Below are 20339 nucleotides of genomic sequence, written 5' to 3'. Positions count from 1 at the left end.
CCCCCGCCTGCTTGGCATTTTCATCCCCCTTGCACGTGCACGAGGAGTCTTACACACGCAAGGACACGAACACCCTCCAACACGGACCTGCACGTGGGTGCACTCAGGACATGCACCTGCCGGTCAAGTCATTCTCATGCAAGTACTTTTCTGATTTTCCTCTTCCTCCCATGGCCACCAAAATCCCCACCTCCTGTCTCCTTCAAGCACAGAGACTGACGGATGGAGCTCAGTTCACCCACCGCCCAGAAGGACCATAGACCTATGCTGACTGAGACTCACTCTACAGTTTAGATCCCAAAGTGGGGTGGGTCGGACTAGCTGGTTTTCTCCAGGTCACATCTAGCCTTGGAGATACTTGGGTGCCAGACAAAGAGAGACCAGGGCTCAGGGGGAGGGTGACCTTGAACCCAAGGATGCTTTCTGATGTTCCCTCAATTTCTGCTAAGCCTCCCTCCCTCAGTGTGGACACCACCACCTACAGAGTGTGGTCACCAGAGCCTGGTGACCTAGTGGCTGGGGTTTTCCTGCATGTGATGAGTGACATGTGCGGGGGTTGTGTACTTGTATGGCACATCCTTGAAAGAATGCCAGAATGACAGAGCTGGAAGGTCATGGGCCCAATCAAAGTCCCATGGCAGGAGGATGAGGCTCAGAATTCCACACTCAAGCAAGGTTGAACCTACCAGACTCCACCCAGGAGCCCATCCCTTACTCTAGGTGAATGCCTCCGTGCTCAGGTGCCCACACTGAAAGGGGATGGCTGGTCCCCCTCTAACAGCCTCATAATTCAGAACAAATCCAGCTCCTTACTCTGGAAAAGCCTGCTGTGTGATCTGGCCCCTGCCCACCTCTCTCACCTCATCTGCTGCCACTCTCCCCTCTGATCACCTTTCTTTTCCTCCAAAATCCCATCTAGGGCCTTTGTACATGCTGTTCCCTATACCTGGAGCACCCTTCCCCCTGGGTTCACCAGATTGGCTTCTTTCTTCATTAGAATTTTAGCACTGATGTCACCTTCTCAGAGAAGCCTTCCCCAATTGTCCAGTCTCAGTGAGAAGTCACCCTCCTCACCCATTTTCCACCTGCCTCCCTTATGTGACTTTCTCTACTGCTCCCATGGCCATCTAGAATTATCTTGTTTGTCTCTTTGTCTATTCTGTGAGCCCCATCAGGACAAGGATTGCCTTCGTGTTCATTGTTCTATCCCAGTGCCTCCAAGAAGCCTGGGGGGTAGTAAGCATTTAGAGTATATTGAATGAACAAAGGAAGGAAGGAAGGAAGGGAAGAAGGAAGGAAGGAAGGAAGGAAGGGAGGGAGGGAGGGAGGGAGGGAGGAAGGAAGGAAGGAAGGAAGGGAGGGAGGGAGGAAGGAAGGAAGGAAGGTCGGTCTATGCTAGAGTAGCTCACAATGCAGATAGCTCTCCTAGAGGCACATGCTCTCTTGGCCACTCTGATTAAGACATCCCCAGTATCGGCAACAGCTCCTGGCTTCTTTGTATATGGAAGCATATTGACCCAGGGCCGGAGGGACACTTGGCAGCAATTTGTGTTTGCCTCTCTGATCAATAGGCATCTCGGCGCTCACCCCCAACACAATCCATTGCTGATGGTAATTAATTACAGTGCCTTCCTGTTCTTGCGTCTCTTGACCCCTTATGAGGTTCGTTCTTGTCCATCCATGGGGAGTTCCAGGCCTATAGCTGATGTCAGAAGGGGCCCTTAAAGTGTTTATTTTCTTCTCCTTCTTGGCCCACTGTTTGAACCACGAGTCTGGACTCTGTTCTGTTCTCCCCCTTGGGTTTCAGGAAGAACACCAATGAAGAGATTGGTGGGGGTGGAAGGGACACTATAGTGGGGAAGGCACCTTTGTTCCAACCCAACCCTACCTTTCACTCCCTGGGTGTCCTTGGCCCTGTTACTTTCCCTCTCTGGACCTTGATTCTACTCACTTTCAAAATGCTAGGGCTCTCGAGGGCCCCCTCAATCCCTGATGCTTTAGGGTTCTTCAAGTTGAGGATTCTTTTCCACACTTTAAATGCCCAGAGGCTCAAGCCGTCCCACCATCGTTCTTTATTGGGCACACTATCTAGCCCTGTCACCTCTGAACATCATCTGTTCATTTATTCATTCAACAATCATGCATGCGTTCAGATACACATCTAACAGACTCTTTTGGGGGATGTGAAGGTGCTGGGTAAGTCCCAGCACAAAGCACCTGGTGTGTGCTTAGCCACAGTCTCTGTTAAATAAAACACACACTGTCTCCCTCCCTCTGGTCATTCCATTGGGTCCCCCAAGAATCCTGGGAATAAGCTCTGTCATCCCTACTATACAAATGAAGAAACTGAGGCACGGCAAGGTTAAGAACTCACCCAGGGCCACACAGCTAGTGAGTGGCTGAGCCAGGCTTTGAGCTATCTGGTCTAATGTTTATCATTTGACCATTCCAACGGGAGATCCCAACCCTAAAATACTCACTTCCTCCACCCGTCTTGAGGGAGAGATTCCTGAAGGGGCATTTGGCCATATGCCACTGCTTCTCTTCAAAGGTAGAAATGCTTTAAAAAGGACAGTGGTTATTACGATAGGGAACCAAAGCCTGGGCGGCTTATGGCTTGGAAAAGTTCACAAACCGGGTCCAATTAGTTGCATCAATCGGCACTAGCACCACAGACCCCTCCTTCTTGGCACCAAAACCCTCTCAGAATCAAAAAGACATATGACCCAGGTCATACGTGAAGTAAGAGTCTACGCATCAGATACCATTTACTATGCAAAGCAGAGTCCTTTTTCCTAGAATGTGCTGATTTGGAGACATAGAAATACATTCAAATTAACCCCTGAGCTATTCCTCTTCCAAATTCCCCATTTAGGGTTGACTCCTTGGCGGGTGATATTACTAATCCACAGCTCCCAGAAGGCATACTGATTACCTTGGACGTGCGTGAGGGCTCCCCTAACACACCGTTTGACACGCGGTGCAAATCAGAGCACAAGGCACAAATTCGAGCCCCCACCCCATGCAGCAGCACCGAAGACCGCCCCCTCCTCCACGACCTGGCTCCAACCACCTTCACTCATGAACTCGTTAAACAAATATTTACTGTGCACCTACTATCTACCAAACACTGTTCTTACCACTGGAGACACAGCAGTGAATAACACAGATGAAAGTCCCTACCCTGAAGGAATTTACATTCTAGTGGGAGGGACGGATAACAGTAATAATAAATTAATAGTATATTAGCAGGGGAGAAGAACTATGGAGGAAACCAAAGTATGATCTAGCAGCAACAGTGCTGTGGCTGGGACTGTGATTTAAAATAAGGTTTTCAGGGGCACCTGGGTGGCTCAGTTGATTAAGCATCCGACTCTTAATTTCGGCTCAGGTCATGATCTCAGGGTGGTGAGATCGAGCCCCGCGTCAGGCTCTGGGCTCAGCATAGAGTCTGCTTGAGATTCTCTCTCCCTCTCCCTCTGCCCCTTCCTGCTCTCTGTCTCTCTAATAAATAAAGTCTTTAAAAAAAATAAATCGATAAAATAGAGTTTTCACAGGAGATCTTGTAAGAAGAAGTTGAACCGAAACTTTATTGCAAGACTATTGAAATGATCCACGGAGAGCTGGCCACGCAGAGCCCCGTGAACAGCGATGATGCAAGAGTTCAAAGTCTCAAAATACTTGGAAAGTACAGCCCACAGTGTTTGCAATGGAGTAAAAACAAAAAGCCCAGGGAAGAATCCAAGAGGACTCCAAGGTGTCCTGAGACCCTGGGAGGGTGGATTGTCAATTACTTCCCTGGACACATCTATGAATAAAATTAGGGGTGGGGGATCCATTCAGTTTGGGGCACACCAAGCTTGAAATGCTTATTCAGCCCTCAGGTGGAGTTGGCGAGCAGGCCCTACACTTTCCCTACAGATCTCGTACACCATGAAATCCATTCTTTGCTCTTTCATGGTCTCTGTTGCGTATCTTTATTCACACAGAGCCTCCACCTGGACGGTCCTCTCGCTTCTCGGTGGGAGCAATCTTTACCCTCAATGCTAAATGATCCACAACCCCAAAATGCTCCCCTCCTCAGCAATCCCCTAGCCCATCTCCCTGCAACTCTTCTAGAACTTGCTCTTTCCTGCCCAGGGTGATTAAAGAGGAAATATTTAAGGGTCAGGAGGGGTGAGGAGGGAGACCCTGCCCTCATATCTCATGAGTGACCCACTCTCTCCTCTGGAGTATGTTGACCTGCCTTCTCCCCCTGCCTCCTGAGGACCCCAGCCTCTTCCTGAGAGCCAAGGGCCTTTCACAATATGCCTTTATCAATAGGATTCCAATAAACGTTTCAGTTCCGCATATAAATTCCAGGGCCCAGCTGCCCAGCGCCGAAGACCTGCTCAATGAGCAGGCCATAAAGATGTAATAATGCAATTAAAAGGTATGGCCTGTCACCTCATAAAGCTGGAGATCAATACGAGGGGAGCTAAGGACATCGGGGAGAGGGGTCTGGCTTCTCGGCAGCATCTGAAGGATGAGGCAACTGGATGATTCAATAGAACCAGGGGAAACGCTGCCGGACCTGGGAGAGGTTACATCTACAAACGGGGGTCCCATCTCGGGCCTCTGGCCTCCCTCGGGAGGTAGGATATCAAGAAACCTGGGCTCTGTCTCCGGCTCAGATTTAGGAGCTTTGAGGCTTTACATACGTGCTTTCAACTCTTTAACCCTCAGTGTCCTTACCAGCAAAATGGGTATAATCGATGATGCTTCTTCTTCACAAGATTATTGAGACAAACAGACCCAGAGAATTTTCATGCTGGAGGGGCCCTGAGTCAAGAGGCTGCAAAATCAAATACCTGCCAGGGTCCAGACAGATGCGTACATGAGGGGGCAGGTGGGCCAGAGGGAGGGTAGTAGGAAACGGTGGAGACCATGGGAAATGAGCAGGATAAGACCCACTGAGAAGAGGCAGTGCCACACTTCCCTCCTGCTAACTGCTGTCATGCAGGAACGCTAGCCTGGTGTGGCCAGATCTGGTGTGTCAAGAGAGGCAGAATTTGGGGATTTCGAGGTGAGATCTTACGATTTCCACCACCCCAGGTGAGCACAAAATTATCACGTCGGCTGGCCATAGACAGCCTGTGTGCTTCCTGTTTGGAACCCCTCCTAGGCCAACTCACCTGTGAGTTGACAGGTCCCAGTGAATGCCTGCCACTTTCTTTAGTCTGTTTCCATGCATATTTGCATAGAATTATCAACTCTGAAAAAAGACAGCCTGAGCTCACCTCCCAGCTCTGCCCTTTCGCTGACTGTGTGACCTCAAGAAAGTTACCTTCACTCTCTGTGCCTCAGTTTCCTCCCTTAAATGAAAAATGAAGTTAGTAGCGACTCCCACTCAGAGGATTGTTATGAGGAGTCAATGACCCCCCACCCCTCAGCCAGTGCCTGGAGAATAAGCAGGGACCAGGGCTTGCCCCTGAGTGTTGGTTATGGTGGATGCATGAGGGTGCTCGGAATGGGAGTAGAGGTTGTGGACTGCTCCACAGTCTGAGAGCTTGCCATAAGAACCTGTTGTGCCTCCCCAGATGCATTTCTCCTCTACACCCTCAGACCAGAAACCTGGACAACCTCCCACTCCTTCCCCTGCTTTCCAGTACCCAGGAGTCAGGCTCCTTGATTTTCCTTGGGTCTGATTGGTTTTCTCCGCTGCCACTTCCCAGTTCTGCCTCAGTGTCTTTCCTCATTGGTCTTGCTCCCTCCTCTGACCCCTCTATACTATCTCCGCTATGGCTTGCCTGAAGGAGCCCTCAAAGACAGACGTTCAGCCACATGTTTGCTGAACTCATTTCAGTTCCCAGAATATAACATGCTTTTTTCCCCACCTTCACGACCTTGCTTCGGCTGTTTGTCCCACCTAGAATGTCCTTTCCCATCCCCCCACTTCACCTCTGCTTTGCTTCTACTCCCCTTCGAGATGCAGCTCAAGTCACACCTCCTCCCGACAGCCCTCCCTGATCCTCCAACTGTATTCAATGCCCTCTCTGTGCTCTCATCCCTTACAGTCTCACCTCTGTGCTGGGTTCTATCACACTGAATTGTCACTGTCTGTTTGTATGACTGTCTTCCTCAGCAGTCTGCCATGTGTGAGGGCAGGAACCCTGTCTTATTGATCCCTAAACATCTCCTGTGATTAATGCAGAGGAGGTGCTCAGAACATGTTTGTTGAATGAATGAATGAATGAATGATTCAGTGCTTGCTCAGTGTGAAACTTTACCATGATTACCATTAAGGAGAATATTGTAAGACAAGTTATAAAGCTCATGTCATAAACAGTTTCTGGTATTTCTGGGTCATCTGAGATCAAAGCCCCCAGGTTGTTTGCATGCCTGTGTGAAGGCAATCTGAGACTCACACCCAGAGCAAACAAGGACTCTCCAGTGATAGCGAGCTCACTACCATCTAAACATATGCCCATCTACCATGGGCTTCAGTCTGCTAGATGGTGAGAGACACGTGGCTCACACAGCCCATCATCTCAGCCCAACAGCCAGTCAAATACCAGACTTAAGTAAGAACATCCTAGACCATCTAGATGCATGAGTAAGCCCAGTCATGATTGCCTGGGCCCAGCCAAGACAAGAAGAACCACCCAGCTGAGCTATAGACTTGTAAGCTATAATAAATCCTTATTATTTTGAACCCACTGAGCTTGGGACTATTTGTTACTCAGCAATAGCTAACTGATACATCTTGGTTTTCTTACTTCCTAGTCTTCTGATATTAGGAAAATCACATCACCTCTCCAAACCTCAGTTTCCCCCCTTTAGAAAATAGTGGTGATGATGATAATGATCATGTCAACCCACCAAGGTCTTTGTAACAATTAAGCAAGAAAATACATTCAAGGCTAGTAGCATAGTACCTGGCATACAGTGAGTACTCAATACATGTTGATTTTTTTCTTCCAGAGAGCCATGCTGTAGCGTTGATCCACCCAAAGATTAGAAGATGCGTGGTTTGCTCCCAGGGACTCTTTCAAAAAGACCTGTAATTCAACTGAGGCTAGACTGATAGGTCTTGGAATTCCAAACCCAATCTTTAGTTGTTCCTGGACTTCTCTTGAGTCCCTGGCCTACAGGCCAGGCAGGGCAGGGCATTGCCAGGGCAGGCATCCTCGATGCCGGCTGAGTTCAGCAGTGCAGTTTGCTCTGCTTGCCGGAGCTTGCATGTTTACATACATCCCATAATTACCATCTGCACAGCCAGCGGCATTTGTTGCAAATGGGCCGTTTCCATCTGCTGAAGCAATTTCCTCAGAGGAATTTGCATTGATCACTTTTTTATGCAAAGCTTTTGTATAGATCATTTTTCCCCCCAATGGTTTTTAATAGGTCTAAATATTTGAAGGGCAGGGAGGGGCCTCAGAAGGGAGGAGGCTGCAGGGCCGGGGAGAATTTGGGAAGGAGTGGGAGGAGATGGGGGAAGTTGCTCTTTCACGAAGCCCCACCTGTACTGCTTATCTGCAGTGACCCAAGTCAACCACGGCTCAGGACCCCAGCACAGGCAATGCCATTTTAAATATTTATTGTTTGCCTTTATACTTGAGCTGGTAGCTCATGGTTAATGGAGAGACCTCGGAATGAAGGGAAAATGGGGCGTGGTAATTAGCCAAGCAACTGGTGACTCCAGCTCAGAGCTTCGTACCTGAGAGGACCAGATGGACGATTTTGCATATTTTTGACAGCTGTAATGAACAGGGCAGCTCCGTATTGATTAAATGTCTGGGAAATTAGTGCAACCCTCTGGAGCTTCATTATTTACTATTTCTGCTCAAATCCTCAGCAAAGTTTACACAAGCAGAAGTCTGCAGTAAGAAAAGGGGAAAAAGAGGGGACAGTTGAATGAGATGATTAATGCTTCATAGGGTCCTAGCCTAACAGATGCAGAATGGAGGGGTGGCTGTGGTTTTGACATTGAGAAAGAATTTTGGTTGATTCATTTCTGCACTCCCAGTGGCCAGCACGGTACCAAACACAGAATAGGATCTTAGGAAATGACCGGCCCTGGACAGAGCATTTGACTAGAAATCAAAATATATGTTCTGGACTCATGCAGAGATTTGGGTTTCAAGAGGCAGACAACGGACTGTGCCTTTCAAATCGATGAAGTCACATCCTTGAAAATATAACTCTAAGCCTTTAGTAAACAACAACGACAATGAAATTCATGTGCGAGTAACTACTGTCCCTACCAGTACTTCAGCCCCATGTCGATTCTCCCCTGAGCACCTGTCACATCCCTCATGACACTCGGTGGCTAAGGAATGCTGAAGAAATAAAATAAGACTCTTCTAAACATTCCCCAAAAAGATTCAGGTGGAGTTTTTCAGAGAATGTCTGCAAAACACCTGCAACAGAATCACTTGGGGAGTTTATTACAAATGCAGATTCTTTGGCTCCCCCATTAACGAAAAAAAGTATTCCCACCCTTGTTAAAGATTGTGAGGAAGACTTTATTCTGTGGGGGTCGGGGGTGCCTACTTCAATAGGGATTTTGCAATAAGGGAGAGAGATCAAGCTCAACTCTGAAAGAATACAATGTAGAAAAAGTGAGAATTTATATGAAAGGAGCTGAATGGGGGAGGGGGATCTGTAAATAGAAAATTACAGAAGATAGGGTAATTCGTGTTTAAGGCAGGCCATGGTGATGAGATATCAGGGGTAGGGGGTGAGGAATTTGATTAGATATCAAGGTTGATGAGACCAAGGGTGGGGGATTTTTGCTGACCTGACTCAGCAGGATTTTTGCTAAAGCCGGAATAAAAAGGGCGGGACAGAGTCTAAGGTCAGGGACTAATCAGAAAGCAGACTCAGAGAGAAGCTTGACCAAGTTTGGTCAAAGAAGAAAGTCTTTGTCACTCCCCAATAATTAGCAGGCTGCATAAGCTCCTAAGAGGATCTGATATGCTAAGGGTGGAGGATCACTGTGGGCTCTGCAATCCTGAGTTAGAATCCTAGCCCTGCCTTTTACTAGTCATGTGACCTGGATGGGTCATCTTTGCCCTGGTGAAAGGCCTTGGAGTTGTCCGTGGTGCTGCTCTGGGCTTTGGCGTCTCATTCCGCAAGTTTATTTTTCCCACCCTAACTCATGATCTCTCTTCATTCAGCAAACCATTTCTGTCCCTTTCCTGGTGTGTAGTCTTCTGTGCACTGCCTCATGCTCTGAACATCCTGGGTATGCTTACACCCTTCTCTTCAACCCAATAGAGCTCTCTCCTGCTTATCCCACCAGTCTAACCAAACTTCTTCTAATACCGCTTGGTTCAAATCTTTAGAAGATGCTCTTATTTCAACAGACCTTCAATGCCTCCATCAGGAGAAGAGAGAAAAGACCTGGGTAAGAGTCTAGGCATCAGACAGACACAGAAATTGATGCAAGTGAACTCTTCGGCTACACTTTTTTTCCTTTCCATATTCACAGAGGTGAATCAGGTCTTGACTAGTATTGTAAGCCTTCAAAAAATGTTGAAAAAATGGAGGAAGGATGGACAGATTTAATACATGACAGATTTGATGATAATGATGATGATGATGATGATGATGTTGATGGTTCCATTTTTGTCACAAGCCCAACAAATATTAATTAACTTATGTCACTGACCCCTGAAGATATTTGTATTCGAGACACTGGTTTATTAGCTGAATGAAGAAATGGATGGATGGATGGTTGGATGGATGGATGGATGGATGGATGGATGGATGGTTGGATGGTTGGAAGGATGGACAGGGGGTTGGAAGGATGGATAGATGGTTGGAAGGACAGATAGATGGTTGGAGGGATGGATGGATACATGATTGAAGACAGGATGGAAGAAAGGATGGGTAGATGGATGTGAAGAAGGACAAAAAGAAGGCATGGAGGATGAAAGGAAGGAAAATGAGATGTACAAGGAAAGAAAAGCAAGAGAATGAGGACTAGAGAAAGAAAAGAAAAGAAAAATGGAGAGAGGAGGGAGACTATAAATTCTATTGTGCTGTAAACACTCATCAAGCAAGACTAAGAGAAAATGAAGTAAATTCTTCCAATACATCATGGAATATTACTGTACTTCATTTCCTTTCCCTCCAATTAGGTAAAAAGCCTATTCTATTAACAGCTACCCTTGCAGATCCAGACAAAATTAACTCCTGGTGCCTCATCCTGGCAGTAGGGCAATTGATTCTTCCCCCTAATCCGTTTATTTCATTAGCGATACATTTATCTGGTACATGCATTTTGCCACGCTGCAGCAATGAAATGGCCCTGCAAGGTGTGGGGCATGGGGGAGCGCTTGGAATATTAACCAAATCGCTATTACCGCCATGGCAGTGCTTAAAGATCATATGTAAATCAAATGTCAGGGGAGAAAATTGTAGCGAGGGCTGTCAGGAAACAATTTAGCAGTGGTTAAAGGCACAGCTCACGGCTGGGTGAATTGTGAACTTTGCAAATGGAAAACCAAGCCAGCTTCCACCGTGGGAGCTGATGAGACTCCGAGGAAAAAGAGTGACGAGGCCGAGAAAGTGCTGGATATTTGTACCCCACAAAAAGGAAAACGAACAAAAACACATTCACTTGTAAATGTCCACAGCCAGCTGCTATGGTGAGTTCCCACCGAAAGTGAATTTGGCCTGTTGAAGAATTTCACCGCCGTCTCTGCCGTGTTCATCTCGAAGAGGGTTTAACTACATGGAAAAAGCAGTTGTTTAACAAAGGGCCGCATGGGCTCTTCATTCCCAGGCTTCTAGAAATTGGTTTCCGTATTGCAAAACAGATGATGATGATGATGGTAATGATGATGATTTATTCTCACATGCCCCAAGAATGTGTGGCCTGCAATGCTGTTCTTGGGAATTTATCCTTGTGAGTTGAATGTGTGTGCGTCATGCGTGCATGCGTGTGTGTGTGTGTGTGTGTGTGTGTGTGTGTGTACAATGATTGGCAGGGTACTTTGTCAAGGTTCAGTCACTGCTCAAGGCATTTCAAGCAGGAAGGGATTTAATCCAGGGAGTTAGTAGCTTCCATCGTTGCTGGAAAGACAGAGGGAGCAGAGCCCAGGAAAGCTTCACAAAACACCAGAAGTACCGGAATAGCAGGGAGTATTCATGAGAATTGTTAGCTGCACATATCCTGGGGGTAGACAATTCCCAACGTTGACATCGAAGCCACCCGCAGATCCCATACCTTCTCTCTGCCAATACCTTGAACCTATTTGCAGATTCCTCTGGGTACTATGGCTTCTCTTACTCCCCACTCCTTTAAGAGTTCATGAGTGGCCTCCTTCTTCTTCCAGGCAGTCCCCCAACACCTCTATAAATTGCATTTCATGGAAAGAAGTTTGCTTTGGAACACAAATCCTTACCCCAGCTCCCAAAATGAGACCTCGAGAAAATCGATTCTGCATTCTAAGCCTCAGATCGCCGGTTTTGAAATGGGCTTCATAGTACCCAGTCATCACAGACACATTGCCAGGATGAAGTATAAAATATCTAGGTACATGGCACATAGTAGGTGTCCCATCAATGGTCAATTGGCCTTTTGTCCTCTTCCCTTTACCCTTGCGTCTCCCTGGGAGGTTCATTTGAAACCAATTTCCTCCATAGAGATACTGCCAGGGCACATGGAGCAAATTCCCAGGGTTCCGGGTTCCCCTGGGAAAAGTCCTGCTTTAAAGAAAGCCATTAAGGATTTAATTTCTTATCATCTTCCATTCCAACTAGCCAGAGTGTTATGAATAATATCCTATTAGCTGGAGACATTCAAACAATCACCCGTTAACATGTTCTTACGGCGAAATGATGAAGCACCCTCTGAAATCAGAGCGCTTATCTGCGGCCCACTCAGCAGCCACTCCATCACACCCACCAACGACACTTCTTGTATTGCTGTCTTGGATTCCAACTAATCACTATGGGGCTGCGGGCGGCGGGAGCGCTGGGAGCCTCCCTTGTCTGCAGGCTCCCAGGGCAAGGCCAAGCCTGCACCCTGGCCTGCCCCCACCGCGCAGGGCAAAGTGCCTGATCCAGACATAGGCTGGAGCAGCTTCTTGAGACGTAAGCATTCAATAAATCACAAACACGTAGTGATGTCGCAACAGGGAGACCACATCGGTAGAACCCTGATTATGAAATGCATCAGGCCGAGAACGGGCGAGAAGAGAGAGCATTGCAGAGAGGAGTTATTTAAAGAAAAAATAAATGAAACAGGTAAAATTGAGACATCAACGTTCATGCTAGAAAAGCCCCTAGAGATTGACTATTGCAGTTCTTAATCCTCCCAACTCCCCGCTGAAAAATGTGTCCCATAGAGGCTCAGCCCAGCAAAGCGTTCTCCGGCCATGATCTTGAGGGAGCACTGAGTAATTGGAGTTCATTTTGCTGCTTCAAAGTGCACGTCGCATGCTAGGGGCCCTGACCCACCCTGCGGGTAAGACACCCATTTAATTTGATCAGTACAATGCTTTTGCCAAATCTATTTAACCACACAACCCTCCTTTTGTCCCCACAGCTGCCAAAAATATTCCTTGGTAGTGATGAAGCTTTCTGCGAGATGGTAAGTGTAAGTTTTCTTGGTTTTTGTAGTCTCTCTTACGAAAAGGGATTCCCTCTCCCCATGTTCATACTGGTTTGAGAGCAAGTGGAAGTGTGATGTGTATTTCACAAGCTGGTTCCTTTGGTGATAATGACCCCACTGAGCTCTGCTACAAGGAAGGAGAGAAGAACGTTAGTAGGTACTGTGTTCCTACCCTGTGCTAAGCACTTCAGAAGTGTAATTTCACTAACCCCCACGACAGTCCTATGTAGTACATACCATTGTCTCCCCCTTTACAGTTGAGAAAACGGAGTCCAGCATGCCTGGCTGCAGAAGCTAATCTCCCGGAGCCAGTGTTAGCCCATGCCCAGAATCCAGGCCCAGAGCACCTGTGCCTGTGACACCACACCCCTTAGTCTTTACGGGGTGCCGGGACCCTCTGAAAGGATACGATGAGTCTGGGTGTTCAATTGCAGAGGATTCACAGGCCCACCAAGGTCCAGGATTAAGGCTACCTATGATTCTGTACTGCTGAGATCATGGGCAGGAAATACAGGGTGAGTATTTGGGTGAGACCCCAATCTTCCTGATTTTGGGGTGCAATGGCTCAAAATGCTTCACTAACCCCCACAGGCAACCTATAAATCCTTACTGATATTGTACCCACTTTACAGATGGGCAAACTGAGGCTTGGGAAGGTGCCTTAACTTGCCAAGAAGTGAACTCATTGAGAGTTCAAGAGAGACAAAAAATATCTCACGAACAAGGGAAACTCTAAGGACAAATGGTCATTTTTTGAGCACCTCTTGTATGGACTTCCAGGCTGGAGCTCCTCGGTTGGTCCTCATGGAAATTAGAACCAAGCAGGCAAACTGCATCCTATTTTACAGATGCTGATACTGAGGGCAGAGGTTTTAAGGGCATCCTCCCAGGTCACAGCAGAGTGCAATCTGGACCCGCTGCTGTCCCCAGCCCAGGGCTGTCCTCTTTCCTCTCCCCTTCCCTCACCTGCCTAAGGAATCTTGGTACTGTTCTTATTCTTGGTGCTGTGGCTATGGAGGCAACAAGGGATCAGGCGCCTGGCACTCGGCAGGTCGGAGAGAGGGCTGCTCAAGGAAGGATGCTTCTATTAGGGGCACGTCCATGCTTAAGTGCTTCCTTTCCCGTTCTCTCTGACCTTGGGTGGCTGCCACTGCCTTAAGCGCACAGTAATACACTCTCAGTCACTGTTCAATGCCCAGGGGAATGGTTTAAGGCCCTCCACTGGAGTGAATATTTTTATGCAGGCTATAATTTCTTTTAAGACCTTCACAGTGTTCCCGAAGCCTCCACCATGCCCCCTCCTCCAGAGAGCGCGCGGCGGAAAGAAGAGCCACTTTCTAATGAGGAGAGCGCTGAGCTTCAGACAGAGCAGCCCAGGCTGAGCTGTCCCCGGGCTGGGAGGCTTTGCTTTCTTATTGCCGTCAGTTTTGCCCCCTAAAATCCATCCTCAGTAATGATAATTTTTAGCCAACATTTATAGAGCGCTTCTTATGTGCCAGACCTCCTGTCGAGTCTAGAATCTTTTTGACAACACAGAGAGGATGGAGTCCCATTGTACAGATGAGAGGCTGAAGCACAGAGAAGGCAAGGGCTGTGTGACTTGCCCAAGGTCACATAGCAAGAAAGGGGGAAGCCAGACTAGAAACCTAGGGAGTCTTGGTTCTGTGTATAACACCGTCCAGCAAACAGGGAGATTGCTGCAAAGAACAAAGCCAATCATGTCACTCTTTCGCTCAAAACCCTCCAGGGGCTCCCTATCGCCCTTGGGCTGGAAATCAAATCCTTCCCCACCTCTCTGTTCTCCTTTTGTCTCACACTCTCCCTGCCTCTCAGCATGTTGTTCCACTGGCCTCTTGCATTCCTAGATATGCCAAACACACATACACACACACACACACACACACACACACACTTGATCTTGCCACAGGGCCTTTGCACCAGCTATTTCTTCTGCCTGGAGTCCTTGCAAGCCACCCACCGTCAATCCACCCCCGCCTGGTTAACTCCATCTTGTCCAAACACCAACTCCACAGGGAAGCCTACCCTGGTTGCTACTCTTGGTCAACACTCCCATTATTTCCTTTTTTGCTAGAATGGCCACATTTCTACTTGTACATTTATAGGTGTGATGATTCGACTCATATCTGTCCCTCCATTTAGACTGTCTGTGCCAGGAAGGCAGAACTGTGATTATCTTGTTCACTGCTATTTTCTTGGCTCCTGGAACGATGGTCATCCAAAATATTTGCTGAATGACTGAATGAACACATAAATGAATGAACGCATGAGTGAAGGAATAGACATAAGGACAGAACAAAGAGTCCAAATTGGCAGAACGAGTCCTGTAGCGCCGAGACTAGAAGAAGACAAGTGAGGCACTCACCGACAGCACGGAATTTAAGGGGCACTAAAAAACTCAGCAATCAAGATGAATGTTCTAATGCAGTATTTTAAAAAATCTAATTTAATGCAAACAAAAACCCATGGGTGAACAAAGTCCAAAAATCTTAAAGCGCCATGCAGAGTCACATCGGAGCCCGAGGCAAAAGAGAAACTCAGTAATACTGGTGGTGTCTTTGTCCAAAATTTTCTTATTTTGTTCATCAGAGATTTGTTTGCATCGACTTTCATTTAGAAACAGATATTTCATGAAAGTGGTTTTTTAATCTCCACTACTGGGTTTTTGGGGTATTCCCTTAAATTTTGTGTCTAAAGCTTGCCTTGCTCTAGTTCTGGCTTGCTTCCTCCCATCCTTGTTTTGCCACGAGATAGCTCGGCAACCTCAACTCAGTTGTGTGGCCCCTCCGGTCCTCTGTTTCCTCATCAGTTAAGATGGAGTGATCAAGGTGAGGTGGCCCACAGTTGGTGCCTTCATCTCTGCGATCATGGTCATGAGCACCAAACATGGGCCACAGGGCCTTTGCACCTGCAGTTTGCTTAGCCGGGAATACTCCATGAACCTGGAAATGGCAGCTGCCCAATTAGTGGCCTCATTTATATTTCATGGGTGAGGGAAGTGAAGCTTGGGGGTGGTGGGCTGCTTCCAGACACAGATTTTGGAAGGCATGGTGCTGGGTCTTGGATCCTAAATCTCATATTCTCCACCATCTCTCCAAGCCCAGCTGCTCTCAGTGAGCAGAAACGGAGCCCGAGAACAGAGCAGGGAAGACCAGACAGTGAGAAAGGGGCAGAAATAGGACTGCAACCCAGGTCTCCTTGTTTCCAACTCAGGCACTTTCCTCAGTCCCACTGCGCACCTGGAACTTGCTAAGACCTTTGAAGGCTTTTTGTGGTACCAAACCCAGAGACCAGGTGACCGTGTAGCTCAGTAATGGGGGCATTTGGGGCACTGTCCAATGGCCAACCTCTGGAAGGGGGCCTACCTTGGTGGTCTCACACTTCATGCATTCCAAAATTCTCTCTTCTCTGACCTCATGCAGCTACCCATGCTCTTCTAGAAGCATGGGACAGTGAAAAGGAGGAACAGAGGTTCTTCCCAGAAAATGCTCTTTGGGCAAATCCTTGAAAGACAATCTCCTCCCCAACTCCTCTGTTCACTCTGTTGTCAGCTGAAGAAAAGTATTGTGCACACAGCCGAACCCGTGCACTTGGGCACAGGTGGACTTGAACTCAGCTGGGAAAGTCACTCCACTTCTGGGTCCCACCATTTCTTTGTCAAACATGTAAAGGGGATGTCGTGAGAGTGACAGAAGGCCATGGTTTCTTTTATGTACCTACATGTGTGTTTGCATTTTTTGTATAAATGGGTCGTTTCCTATATACTTTTCTGCAAATATATATATATAGCTTCTTGGGTATCTTAGTGTCAGGGCTTAAGAAGGCAGGCTTTAGAGATAGATAACCTGGTCTGGATCTCAGATCTGCAACATGCTGGTTGGACAAACATCCAATTGTCAAGGTTCCTCAATGTCCATGTCTGTAAAATGGGAATGTTGATAATGCACATGGTATAACTAAGAAAATTATGAGATGGATCTCAGGGAGAGTGCCTGACCCCTGGTAAGGGCTCAGTAGACATTGGCTGATATTATTCCAAAAACCAATGTTGCTTCTTTTTAGCTTTTGCATAGTACTCCAGAATGTGCTTAACCTTTATCTTGCTGATCGCGTTGATGGGCGTCTAGGCTGTTGTCCGTATCTGCTATCGAACTGCATGTGAAATTGGGGGATGCAGGTCCTCCTTGCCATTGTTCACAGCCGTTATGGGAAACTGACTGGTTACAAGGCAGGAAATATAAAGGGGAAGGTTTGTTTTGTCAGTACTGTGCGGATGTTTTACAAAGAGAACGTAGCCATCTATTGCTTGTAAGACGGGGGAAAAGAAAAAGAAAGAAACAAACACAGAGAAAGAAAGAAAAAAGGAGGAAGGGAGGGGGAAGAAAAAGGTAGAGAGGCTGGCAAATGCCGTATAAAATACCAGGCATGGGATCTGGAATATACCAGGTGTCCCCCAAATGGTAGCCATTACATTGTATCATCCATCGCATGGAGATCATCACGATCCCAGAATTCTTTGGGGTTTGACCAGTCCAAGAGAGTCAGACCCCAAAAAACCCTTTAGATGTAATATTTTGAGGAGTGAAGAGACTGGCAATGTCTGTGTGTGCATGTGTGCCTCATGTGTATGTGTGCGTGCCAATACGTGTGTGCATGCCTGTATGTGTCCGTGCATTTGTGCGTGCACGTGTGTCTCCGTGTGTAAATGCATGCATGCTTGTGTATGTGTATGTCTGCACGTGTGTGTGGTGCATTGTGCACATCTGAATATATGTGTGTACATTCGAATGTGTAGGAGTGTGCGTCCTTACATATGGGTGCACATTCATGTGTGTGTGTATGTGTGTGTGTTTCCTCTTTGGTAGACGAGAAGCCCAATAAATGAGGTGATGAATAATGGATGTGAAATAGTTTTGAGCACTGCCCGTCCCTGTACACGCGTAGTAAGAGAGTGTTAACATTCATGTCCGGAATGAAAAGCCATCTTGATTGATCTCCCCCACACCTTCCCTTCTCCCTTCGCTTTGCTTAAATTCTCTAATTGTCAGCTCTGTCCACACAAAGAGCAGTGGATCCCAGAAGCACATAACCTTCCCTGACCGAGTCAGTTGAGAGAGCCAAGCTTTCTGGTTGACGGAAGATCACCTCTCTTTAATTATCGTTTTGAAAATTACATTTTGGATAGAAATCTCTGCAAAAATGTACTCTGTTCTTTGATAGTTTGGACAGGGGCCCTTGAACTAAATCTCAAATCTATCATTATGAGCATCACTTATTTTCCAGTGAGAGATGAAAGGCTCTGCACGGGTAGGGGCACCCTGTGGCGGTCCTGAACCACTCACGTTGCGTCTTTAGTGAGACTTCCTCTCAATAGCCCTTTTCCTCCCTAGCCACTAAGGCATCACAGTCACCTTTATCTGCTTTTACCTACAAAGGTTTGCTTCCTTCTCCCCTTTCCTTTGTTGCATCCAACCTGCAGATGAGATTAGCTAACTGCTTTTGTTAGTATTGTGTGCAAAACCAGGGTAACTAGGCTCTGAGTGAGAGTCGCCGGTTAAGATGAAGGATTTAGAACTTTAAGATCCTTGATCTTCTTGGATGATGGGTGGACAGTAAGAACCCTGGCACCCAATCAAAAGATTGCTGGACCAGGCTGAATAAAGGTCCCATCTGCTTCATTCATTCGCTCCTTCATTCATTCATCACAGGTTTATAGAGCTCCGGCTTCATGACACATGCTGTTCTCAGAACATGGACTCAGGGATGCCAACAGCTTTCAGGATAGCTGCAGTTTCCAGACAGGTGAGCCGTGAATAGCTGAGGTGTTGCTGAATAAGATATGGGACCTGCCCTTAAGATATACCCAGTGGATACGTAAGGCCATACGTATATGCCAACACTCAGAAACACACACATATACACACATGTATGTGTCTGCAAATACACACTCACACATGAGGCAATGCATTGGAAAGGCTGAGTGTGAGATGGGGCAGCTAAGCATTTGGGGCATCTGGGCGGGTTGAAGCAGGACAGGGAGGTCCCTTGGTACCTCATTATAACCTCCTCTCTTTTCACCGAGCCTTTCATGGCCAAGGAACCAAGGGGAGTGTCAGGAGACCTGGGACTTAGCCCCTGCATCGCAGATGACTCTCTGCACAACTGTGATATTTTTTTTTGCATTCTTTTATTGAGATATAATTGACCTAATATAACATACAGGTGAAGGGTACAGTATAATGATGGATGTATTGAGAAATGAATGTCATCGCCACACCGTGACAATTTTTTCTTGTGATGAGAACTTTTAAGATCTACTCTCAGCAATTTTTAGATATACAATACAGTCTTCCTAACCATAGTCACTATGCTGTACATCACATTCCCAGAACGTATTTATTTTATAACTGGACGTTTGTACCTTTTGACCCCCTTCCCTAATTCCTCCAACCCTCCAGCCTCCCCTCTGGGAACCCCACCAATCTGCTCTCTATGAGTTCAGTTTTGTGGCTGTGTTTTTTTGTTTTGTTTTGTTTTGTTTTTTAAGATTGCACATATAAGCGAGATCAGACAGTATTTGTCTTTTTCCGGTCGGACTTATCTCACTAAGCATAACGCCTCAAGGTCCATCCATGTTGTCACAAATGGCGGGATTTCCTTCTTTTTCTGACAATAAATCCCACTGTACTCATATATGTCTTTTGACCCATTCATCTGCCGATGGACATTCAAGTTGTCTCTATGTCTTGTCTATCATAAATAATGCTGCAATGAGCATGGGGGTGCAGGTACCTTTTAGAGATAGTGATTCTAGTTATTTTGGATAAATACCCAAAAGTGGAATTGCCAGATCATGGCGTAATCCTATTTTTAACTTTTTGAGGCACCTCTGTACTGTTTCCCAGAGTAGCTGCAACCAGTTTGCATTCCCCCCAACAGTGCATGGGGTTCCCTTTCTTCCACATCCTCCCCAACACATGTTATTTCTTGTCTTTTTGATTCTAGCCATTCTGACAGGTGCGAGGTGGTGTCTCACTGTGGCTTTGATTTGCATTTCCCAGATGATGAGGGATGGCGGACACGGTCTCGTGGACCTATCGGCTTTTCGTATGTCTTCTTTGGAAAAATTCCTATTCAGATCCTCTACCCTTATTTTTTTCCTCATTTGCGACATTTATCGTATTCATTTGCATCCACCGTTGTCCTCTAAAAATTTTGCTTTTCAAATCAAAGTTTTTATGTGTTTTCCAGTTTCCCTGAGGTGTAATTGACATACGTCACTGAGGAAGTTTAAGACACCCAGCATAACGGTTTGAATCGCATATGCCGTGAAATGATTACCATAGCAAGTTTAGTTACCATCCATCACCTCATATAGATACAATTAAAAAAAGAGAAAAACAATTTTTCCTTGGGATGAGAACTCTTAGGATTTGCTCCCATAACAACGTCCCCATGTGTCACACAGCAGTGCCGCTACGGGTATCATGTTGTACGTTGCATCCCTAGGACTTTTTCTCCTGAAACTGCAAGTTTGTACCTTTTGACCTTCTCCCCCTTCTCCTTCCTTGCCTTCTTTGATTTTTTTTTTTTTTTTTTTGGTCAGATTGTTTATGACCTGAAAAAAGCCCTTTCCCCAATTTGGGTCTTGGTTCCCCAACTGGATAGCTGAAGCTGATTTGAGCTAAAGCACTCTAAATCTTCTGCTTCTGAT

The sequence above is a fragment of the Ursus arctos genome, unplaced genomic scaffold (assembly GCF_023065955.2).
Source record: "Ursus arctos isolate Adak ecotype North America unplaced genomic scaffold, UrsArc2.0 scaffold_34, whole genome shotgun sequence".
Classification (NCBI taxonomy): domain Eukaryota; kingdom Metazoa; phylum Chordata; class Mammalia; order Carnivora; family Ursidae; genus Ursus; species Ursus arctos.
The sequence above is the reverse complement of the archived record's forward strand: the minus strand, read 5'-3'. Positions refer to the sequence as shown.